The 9,921-nt window shown below is 46.4% G+C and overlaps 3 long non-coding RNA genes across 5 annotated transcripts; 2 read left to right on the top strand and 1 right to left on the bottom strand.

The window, feature by feature from the left end:
- Positions 1 to 3,174: 3,174 nt before the first annotated feature.
- LOC123148614 (uncharacterized) lies at positions 3,175 to 5,875 on the bottom strand. The gene is made up of 2 exons (XR_006474011.1): positions 3,620 to 5,875; positions 3,175 to 3,504 (listed from the first exon to the last, which is right to left on the bottom strand). It is a non-coding gene; the product is annotated as an uncharacterized lncRNA (long non-coding RNA).
- Positions 5,876 to 6,391: 516 nt separating this feature from the next.
- On the top strand, positions 6,392 to 8,528 carry LOC123148613 (uncharacterized). Of its 3 annotated transcripts, none has more exons than XR_006474009.1 (3): positions 6,402 to 6,906; positions 7,022 to 8,035; positions 8,221 to 8,528. It is a non-coding gene; the product is annotated as an uncharacterized lncRNA (long non-coding RNA). The 3 variants fall into 3 exon arrangements; XR_006474010.1 differs by having other exon boundaries at positions 6,405 to 6,906; positions 7,022 to 7,343; positions 7,560 to 8,528; XR_006474008.1 differs by having other exon boundaries at positions 6,392 to 6,906; positions 7,022 to 8,528.
- A 939-nt stretch (positions 8,529 to 9,467) lies between these two features.
- Positions 9,468 to 9,712, top strand: LOC123148612 (uncharacterized). Its single transcript, XR_006474007.1, has 2 exons — positions 9,468 to 9,544; positions 9,632 to 9,712. It is a non-coding gene; the product is annotated as an uncharacterized lncRNA (long non-coding RNA).
- The last annotated feature ends 209 nt before the right edge of the window (positions 9,713 to 9,921 follow it).

Here is a 9,921-nt window from a genome sequence, read left to right as displayed (position 1 = left end):
CGACCAAAACTACGGCGGAAGCGCGGGCGTGGTGGCGGCCATGTCGAGACGTGGTTTGGTACGGACGACGGGGGGGCTGCGCGGTGAGGAGGCGGCCGGAGAATAGCGGCGACGCCGGCGTCGGGGTGGGGCGGGGAGAGAGGGTGAAGCGTTGGGAGCGGAGGGACTGCTAGTGTCCCTGACAGGCGGGCCACGGGGGGGATAAGGGCGTGCGTCGAGGCCGTCCGCGCGCGTACGTTTCACCCCAAACCGAGCACAAGTTTGGGCCGGGGATGGGTCGAAAGCGGACAGAATCCGGACATTTGTCCGTTTGCGCCCGCGCGCTGGGCCGTCTCGTATGTCTCTTTTACCCCAAACGAACGGGGGCAGACAGGATAGGGTCGCGCGTTGAAGTTGACCTTAGTCGGATCGGTGCGCACCAGCAGAACTAATGACACAAAGTGTTCGGTTATTACTTTCTCCGTTTTAAAATAGATGACTTAATTTTATACTAATTTTAGTATAAAATTGAATCATCTATTTTCAAACGGAGGGAGTTTCTTTTTCGGTCGAAAACAGGGGTAGTTCAGTTCTAGCATAACGATCGCACTCGGGCTCCGCTCAAGTAAAAGAGCATGTCGATCGGACAGCCTCTATTGTCCGTTTCTCCGGAAATTTCGGATGCAATGGATTGCTGCGCGAACGAAGCCATGGCCGTCAGAAATGCCAGCGTTGCGTTCCGATGCCGTCCGCAGGCCGTCGTCGGTCCTTGGAGGATCACTTGTGCTCACACGAAGCCGGCCAGCCAAGCCATACGATTCTCAAACCCTGCATTCGTCAAAGACAGAAACCACGGTGAAACACGTAACCGAGTACTACCAGCACTCGAGTAGGAGTAGTCGAGCACGCAGCACCGGACGGAGACCTGGGAATTCGGAAGCGAGACCGTAATTACTCACTCTTGACCCACCCAGCAAGCAAGCTGTACCACAACGGTTCCGGCCCAGTCTACCTCAAGAAAAAAAGTGGTTCCTGCCCCGTCCAATCACACACGAATCTCCAGGTGGAAAACCAAAAGCTTGTCAGCCCCGACACACGCCTCGCGGTCCGGGTCGTCCGGTCAAACCCGGGAGGCCCCACGCTGCGCGTTTCCGGGGACACCAAAACCGAGCTGGGACCCACACCACCGTGCCGCACCACAGCACCGAGCACGGCCTACAGGAAATTCCACTGTTCTGTACATGCTCGTATTTGTTTTTGTATACAAATGGCACTACTACTCCAACACATTCGAGATTGGCCCTGTTTGGATCCCTAAGTTAGAGTTAGTTTTAGTTAGTTGGGGCTTAAATAACCCGAAAGTATCCAAATATGGTGAGTTAGTTTGGGTTAGTTGGATCTAACCCACCTCAAAAAACTAACCCACGCTAAAAGAGCTTATTTGGGTTAGTTCTCCTAGGCCCACTAGAAAAAATAGTAAAAAAAGTTATCCTTTCCATTCAAACATGGTCCAAAGTAGTCAAATAATTGAGAAATAATATTTATTGTCAATCTAACCCTACGATCCAAACAGCTCTTTGGTTAGAGTTAGTCTAGGTTAGTTCAAAGTTAGAATCTAACTCTAACCTCTAACTGAGTTAGAGTATCAAACAGGGCCATTGTATATCGGACCGCTTATTTTTTCCGGTTTTAGTGTGGGCTTTATTATGTGAAATCTATTCATTCCAAACTTCCCATCTTCTTTAATTAAACAAACGATTGTGCATCTGAGGTAATGTTGCACGTATAACGAGTTGTCGACTTTCCTCTCCGGCATCATATTTCTTTGCCAATCATCCATCCAATTAGGCAATTGCTCGAGTCAAGACCCCGAGTCTATAAAACATGGCGCGCAACTTCGCAGCCATTCGATCCGGTGCACCACCGTCGCTCCATTATTTCTCGGCGTGTTCGTTGTTTTGTGCTGTCCGAGAGAGCAGTTGCACCCATGTGTTTATTCCTTCTTGCCGGTCCCGAAATAACATTCCCAACATCCGCAAAAAAAAAAACATTCGCAAGATCAGTAGGACCGTAGGATTACTCATTTTCTCCTAGTGTCGTCTCTTTTCTATGTCAAGTTTTTTTATGCCAAGGTCGTAGTGTCCTGTCGATGTCGCAATCCGGACACGCACTAGGCAGGTGGCCACGTCAGCGCCAGAATTGTATACCCCCGCCGTTTTCCAGGGGTCGTGTCTACAAGTGGCAGGGTTTAGCTACACCATTTTAGGGGGCCATTAGTACGGATTAGGAGTCCATTCGCTCTCCGAACGTACTGCCGGTACGTCCATGCTCAGTTGGCCTAACCATCTTATTATCCACTAGGAAAATTGCCCGTGCGTTGCAACGGGGACATAAACTTTAGTTGTTCTACAGCAATCTAGAAGGGATTACATTGATGTGTAATATGTTCTTTGTTCTACAACCATACCTAGATGTGATTAGAGTTCAGTTAGAAATCTGAGATAATTTTCCTCTAAAAATGAACATTAGCCCTCAGAGCATCAACACCATCCGTGTCTTGTACGTAATCGAGGAGTAGTGTGTATTGTAGGTAGAAAGATGAGTTGTTGTTTAGGTAGTGTAAAAAAATAGCTAACAGAAACCATGACTTCGTTAACCAGGCAGCCACATTAAGTAAACAAAACCCCTCATTTATCTGGCAGGCGGGATCGCGGAATAGTACCTCAAGAGAACTGGGAAATAATGCAAAAAAAATGATAATACTGTACTACGTAATTTAGAAACACTGAAGCATTTTCATATGATGATTTCATCAAACTTTTATACCACATTGTATACATGAACGTAGTTTTCAGATTAAACACCTTGTAAGCACAATTTCGGATGAGACACGTTGTGTTATAAACTTATAATTCAGGTGGCACTCATTTTTCTTTCCTAACTATTTAAGTTGAGACCTGTCTCGAGCAGTTACAGCATAATCAAGCAGAGTTCAGGCACAATCTATTCCATTAAACAAATAACCTTTTTTCTAAGTAAAATTCCATGATCACATCTTAGACCTATCTTGAACAGAGTTAAGGCATAATCTATTCCGTTAACATTTTCCTATTCTGCTCAATACAATTTCATGATCACAACTGCATAAACTACTTATTATCAACAACACAAAACTGCTGGAGATTAGAGCAATCATGGAAGAAGAAAAGCGATGGAAATATATTAATGATTTGCAAAATAAACAAAGCAGGATCAAAAGAGGCACCACACCAGGTTATTCACACTTACGTAGCAATTGCTTCTGCCGCTAACATCTTTAGTCACAACCATAGCACCAGAATGCACTTCATTTATTATTATCACAAAAAGGACGTATACACCAACCACTCTATACATTTTTTTCTCACAAAGAACCACTATATACATGTTCCGCCAAATGTTTACATCCTCCAGCACTTTCTTCCCTCATCCTGATGCATGCCACCCTCTCCAGCACTTGTCTCCTCAGCCCTCAGTACTCTGCTCCTACATAGCAGTTGTACAGAAGCAAGGTATTCACTCGGGAAAAAATATATTTCAACCAAGTAGATGCAGATGAATATGATCGAGTGGAAGAAGAATCAAGAACTTATATTTATACCATGAGGTCTATGAAAAATAATAAACTCGCTGAGGAGAAGAAACATGATGTCATTGCGTTGCTTTCGAACCACCGGGACAAAGTGGACAACATCACGACCATGTCATTGACAATAGCCACACTACAGCATCATGCGCCGCTCTGCCTAGAGCCCTAGACCATAATCCTCCCCGGATATGGCGAGAGGTGATTATGAACAGAGCCTCCGGGCCTTCATGGTGGGGACATCAACAGACAATATTATGAATTTGTTTAGGTTCTGAGCTACTCACTGTCGTGAACGCAATGAACAACTTGATGGAGAAAAGGATTAGCCTACCTGAAAAGCATGATGGTGGCAGCCTATGTTAAGAGATTATGGAATTGTCAACACTTCAATGATTTCAAAACTTGCAGTTTGTTCTGTGGAGACGATTCAATTTTTTAATTCCTGAATGTCCTTTTTGTCTATAGGATACCCTCATGGTCTCATATATCTCTCTGTGTGGAAAGATAACACTTTAAAGGCGAGTCTCATGAATGCAAGATAAAACCGCGTTGGTTATGTTCAAACTTTTCGTGTCACAATTGTGCGTTATTTCCTGCAAACTGGCACCTTACTATACATGATAATATCTAAAATAACAGGCAGCTGTATGATCTTATTCTACTACTGCCTAACTTTGTGATACATGATAATTGAGCGGATGTGACTTCTCTAATATGCATGTGCTATACATAAGAAAATCAAGATAAAAAATCTTTGATATGGGATGAAATCGAGATGCATAGAAAATCACTTATAATGGGTGCTTGCGTGTGGTCTAAGTAGTACAGAGCGAGAAGATAATTGGGAGCCTATGTCCATCGATGCATACCTGCTTGCATACATGTGTACTGCCTTGTTAGATTACTATATACGCACCACGTCGACAGAGCTTGTTGGCATGTGCTGCATAGATGATGATATGCAAGAAGGTAATGGATCTAAAAATAATGCAAATAATAAGGAATCAAGAATGTCTAGTGTGGATTAGTCTTGAACTCTCGATGGGCATCAACCAACAGACTGTCGTAGCAAATATCCAAGTTCTGTAGGCCGGTGAGACAACCTGATTTGTGCGAGGAACTGAAGATGGACCAAACAAACAACAAGTATAAGAAGGTATTAAGGCAAGGGAGTGACATGGAGTTCAGGTGAGATCTGTACCATTGTGGTAGTGGTGGCTGGTGGTAAAAAGAGGAGATGCTATGGATGATAGGCAGTAGCACCAAGATCTGAATCAACCCAGCTAGAATTTTCAGTGTGTAGTTGTGTGCAAACCTTGACAAATGATGTCCAGCTAGGCTTTGTTTGGCTGCACCTGTGCAGAGTTGTGGGCAATCTGCCTAGTCATTCTTCCCCTCCTCGTCCATGTACTCTCCTTCCGGCTCTTTCCTCAACACAAAGAGGGTGAATCTCATACAAATAACCGATGCAGCCAATGGTACAGTGATTACGCGTAGTTTGAAGAGGCTGTTGCTGGCGTCCTCAACGATCCCCTTGACCCCCCGCCACCGTCGTTGCTCAGCAGCGCCGAGCCCAGCCGGTCGATCCGAGGCCTCTGGCCAGGAACAACGTGTGCTCCAGCGAGATGTGCTACCCTTGCCGGCAACCGCACGCTGCCGCCTCAACAGGAGCACGCCGCCCTACCTACCTCCCTCACCCTGTGCCCCTTCTCCTTCTCATTTCTTCCTCTCTCCCTCACGCCCTGTCTCTCTCTTTCTCTGGATGAGTAGGGCTCCAGCCGCCGCCATCTAGCAAGCTGCCACACCAGCCACCAGATCCGTCGATGCCGCGCCTGAATCTGACAGTTTTCGCGCCGCCGCCGTGGCTCTTACCGCCCGCCGGCCCGTTCCGGCGAACTCCAGCGCCGCCTGCCCGTTTCGACGGAGTTGGCTGGGTGATGAAGAGCGGTGCGGCAAAGGAGGAGGAGAGAGAGGAGTTGGGGGAAGGTGCGGTGTCGGCGTCGAGTGTTCCCGGTGGTGGAAAGCCGCAGGGGTGGTGGCGGTGCACGGCGGGGGCGGCGCACGGCGGAGGAGCGGTGGCAGGCAGGGGCGGTGCGCGGCGGAGGGGCGGTGGCCGGAGGGGGCGGCGCGTGGCGTGGCGTGGAAGGGCGTGGCGGCGCCTGTAGGTGGAGATGCGGGAGATAAGGTCGTCATGTGTTTTTTTTCTTTTCCCTCGGCATGTACCGGTTCGGGTTGACTTACATGAGGAGTGCGGGTCGAATTACATAAAACTGCAAGGACTTTTCTATAAAATGTCCAATGACGTACCACCAGAAGCACTCGCTGGTTTACTAGTAAAAAAATAAGGTAAAGATAAAGATTGTTTTATCGTCTAACCATACTTGTAGACCATGCCGGCAATTCCGCACCGCTGGCTAAGCGTAACACGCTGAACTGCTATCTGAATCTGACAGTGTAATCTGGAGTAGCATTGCAAATCCAAACGATTTCCGCGCGACCCTTGCCGACGCAAACGAGTTCTGCGTACTTCGATCGCTTGATATTTCCGCGGCAAAGCAGAGTCGACGAAACGGAAAAGGCTGCGGCGCTTTCCACGAGAAATCACGGTCGCCGACGCCCGTTGATGACATAGCAAAGTGTATCTACTACCCCTATAAAAACACGAGAAGGCGAAGAACCAATTCATCTCATTCATCCAATCAAAAGATCTAACGATCCAAATTATCCTAATGTTTTAGCATCAAACACGGTAGCTCAACCCACTAATCCCACGACCGACCCCTGTAATCCCTTCCCCCCGAGGCTCGAAGAAAAAAAAATCCCCCCACCACAACCCCACGCTCTCCCATCGGTTGCACCTATCTGCCGTGGCCCGCCGCTCCCTCTTCTGCTTCACGGGACGCCGGATGCCCCGCCGCTCCGCCGGTCACTGCGCTCCCCACCCCCAGCAGTTGCCGTCGCTCACTCCACCAGATACTCGCAGCAAAGATTCTGCGGCGGAGGCCTGGAAGAAGGACGAAGGGGGTGGGGTCGTTGCCGGCGATGAGCACATCTCCGAGGAGTCTCTTCGGACGAGGTTTTTTCTCTCTCTCCCGTCTCGATGGAGTCGGCTACTCTTTCCCTCCCTTGCCCTGCCCTCCCCTAGCGGAGGCGACACACTCCTCTCATCTATCGCCCGGGGATGCCCTGCCCTCCCGTGGGGAATGGGATCTGGTGGCGCCCTTCGAACGTCGAGAGGTGGCACAACCCGCCACACACTTGTCCCCCCTCCTCAGGATCCTCAATTTCTCATCTAAAAGGTTTTGTCTGCGTGCGCGTGCCTCTGGTTTCATTCATGAATTAATCTTATCTGGAAGTGTGGTGATCGTGCATGTCTGTTTGTGTTCTAAGGCATTCAACTTGCTTCTTGTGCAGGTTTATGTGGATGGAACTACCACCATATCCACCCAGCCTTTTGGTTTGATCTTGTGATGCTGACGCACATTGCCTTTCATGTTCCTACTATCCGCCTTTCAGTTTTAACTTATAATGCTGACGCATATTTTCTTTCAACAGCTATGATATTTCCGTCCTACATGGATGTATGCAACTGCATGAATGGAACAACGAAGCCCCTGTCATGAAAATTGCAGAATGATGGCAGAGATACCGAGGCGTGAAATAAAAGGCAAATGTGAAGCTCCTGCATCAATCCTCAGACTGATTCCTGCAAATTTTCCTGCAGAACTACAACATGGTAGTCTTGAAGTAAATACTATTTCTGTTATTTTCTATGTGTTTTTAGCAGAATAGATAGTTAGTATTGTTTTTCCTCTCAAGTTCAAGATGAGGGCGACCAATTAAGAAAACAGTTTGGTGAGATGGAGTGGCGGGTTTGCTAGAATTAATGTAGCTTATTCTGCCGCAAACTTCTGTTCATGCCTATGACATCTTCTGGGATCTTTTTTTTCAGGAAACTATTTTGTTTACTCCATCCTATTGGCATGTCTATTGCAGCAGTGAAACTTAAACGAACACTTCTAGGCTAGATATTATTAAGGTGTGCATACGTTGATCCTTTACATGGATCTTGCCATCTTTATTTGCCAGTCAATTGAACTATTTGAGAATCTTGAAGGCAAGCTCAAGGAAATACATCATTACCTTTTAGTTTTACTTTTGAGTTGTTGGAATCAATCTGGAAAACATCTTCCTATTGTAGATACAATATTTACTGCTTTGCAGTCTTATACTCTGTTTGTTATTGCACATTACAGAAATAGTAAGATTATGCTTATGCCATTGTGCTGATAGACATTGGCTACTTAATAGTATGGAGAGGACAATATCGAAAAGGACGGTGATATAAGGAAAGCGAGGAGTGGAAAAGGAAGAAAGTTGGGATGACAATTATAAATAGTTTAGTACTTCGAATCTTTATGCACTGAGGTATTCATTGTGGTAGAAATAAGTGTTTTAAAAGGCTCATGATTTTGGCGAAACTATATGATGTATGTGTGTTCTTTCACATGGACAAACATGAAAGGGTATCCATTATGAAATCATAGACCAGTGATGTATCATTTCTTTGTCTTTCATATTGCAAACATGGCTCACATGGCCGCACTCTGCAGAATATCGAGTTTGATGATGATGATGATTGGAAGTTGGAACCAAGAGGAGGAAGCAAGTAAGTTTCATTTGATTTTCTGTTCATATTGCGGCTACTCTGACCAGATATGTAAAATCTGGATTGGTTTACTTACTTTCTTGTATGTTCTATACTTACAGTTTTTCAGTACTTGATTCTTGTTGCTGCTCAGTGTATCACTAAATAATCAGTGTTTTTGGGTACTTGCTTCTTGTTGCCTCACAGTGTATCACTAAATAATCAGTTGACCAGTGTTGGCAATGGTGCATCGATCCTATTTAGTTCTGGTTCTGTATGCCTCCCCAGCTACAGCTTATCCCAAAAAATATTAGCATACAAATTGATATCAGTTGTGGGAGACTCGGCTACGCCGACAATGCCTCCAATGTGGTGGCGGTCATGGTGGACGCCACCATGTGAGCTTCGGCTCATTTGGGTGTAACTGGAGCGATTTCCTTCGCAGTTCAAGTCTGGGCAGTTTTTTATGTGCATGTAATCCCGTTTTGCACAGTCCCTAGCATTATTAATTTTATTTTTCTGCCAATAACAACAAAGTAATGTGTGCATCACTAGTAGAAAACACGGCTTTGGTCCAGGCCGGGTCAGCCCATTAGTCCCGGTTCAGTCCAGAACCGGGACCAATGTGGGCATTGGTCCCGGTTCGTGAGCCCGGGGGCCGGCCGCGCCACGTGGGCCATTGGTCCCGGTTCATCTGGACCTTTTGTTCCCAGTTGGTGGGATGAACCGGGACCAATGGGCCTCGCTCCTGGCCCACCACCATTGGTCCCGGTTCGTGGCTTGAACCGGGACCAAAGGCTCCCCTTTAGTCCCGGCTCATGTCACCAACCGGGACCAATGAGGTGCCTATATATACCCCTCGCTCGCGAGCAGAGCACCCCAGTGCTTTGTTTTTCTCTGGCCGAGGGGGAGAGGGCTTTGTGGTGCTCTAGCTCACCTCCTATGCACATGAGGTGTTCGATGGAATGCCCGAGCCACACTACTTAAGCTTTCTCCTCTCAAAGCTCGACCTCCAAGCTCCATTTTCCTCGAGATTTGTCTAGATTTAGCGGTCCATCACGCCCCGTCCCCGTCTTCACCGTCGTCGATCACCCGCGCCGATCTCATCACCGACACCACCGTGGTGAGCCTCTTGTTCTTATCTTCTTTCTGAAAGGAAAAATATTCTTACTTGTATGTTTAGATAGATACTTATATCATTTTCTTACATTTATTATTGCATCTTATATAGTGCGATGGTTTTGGTATCCGCCCCCGTCGGCCCTCGTCCTGTCTATGATTCGGATGTGGTATGTATATTATCTTTATAACTATTGGTTCATTTATTGTTTATGAAAATTATGCCGACCAGCGTGACATAGATTTTATTTATCTAGGTTGTATGTGAATTGGAAATGCCAACCGACACTATTGTTGAGAGGTTAAATTTAGTTGAAGAAGAAAACAATTTATTGAAGGAAAAAATAAAAAAAATTGAGGAGGAGAAGATGATATTGGAGTTGCATGTTGCGGATGTCGTCGATCATCACAAGATCAAGATGGATGCAATGCGCTTGAAGATTAGAAAGATTGGAAAATATGCCATTCATACCGAGGCTTGGTATCATTATGTCGTTGGATCAATTGTTACCTTGGTTGCAATTATGATCGCATTTGTTTTCGCATT

The sequence above is a fragment of the Triticum aestivum genome, chromosome 7A, assembly GCF_018294505.1.
Source record: "Triticum aestivum cultivar Chinese Spring chromosome 7A, IWGSC CS RefSeq v2.1, whole genome shotgun sequence".
In the NCBI taxonomy this organism is placed as follows: Eukaryota; Viridiplantae; Streptophyta; class Magnoliopsida; order Poales; family Poaceae; genus Triticum; species Triticum aestivum.
Note: the sequence above shows the minus strand (reverse complement) of the source record. Positions and strands in the feature narration are given on the sequence as shown.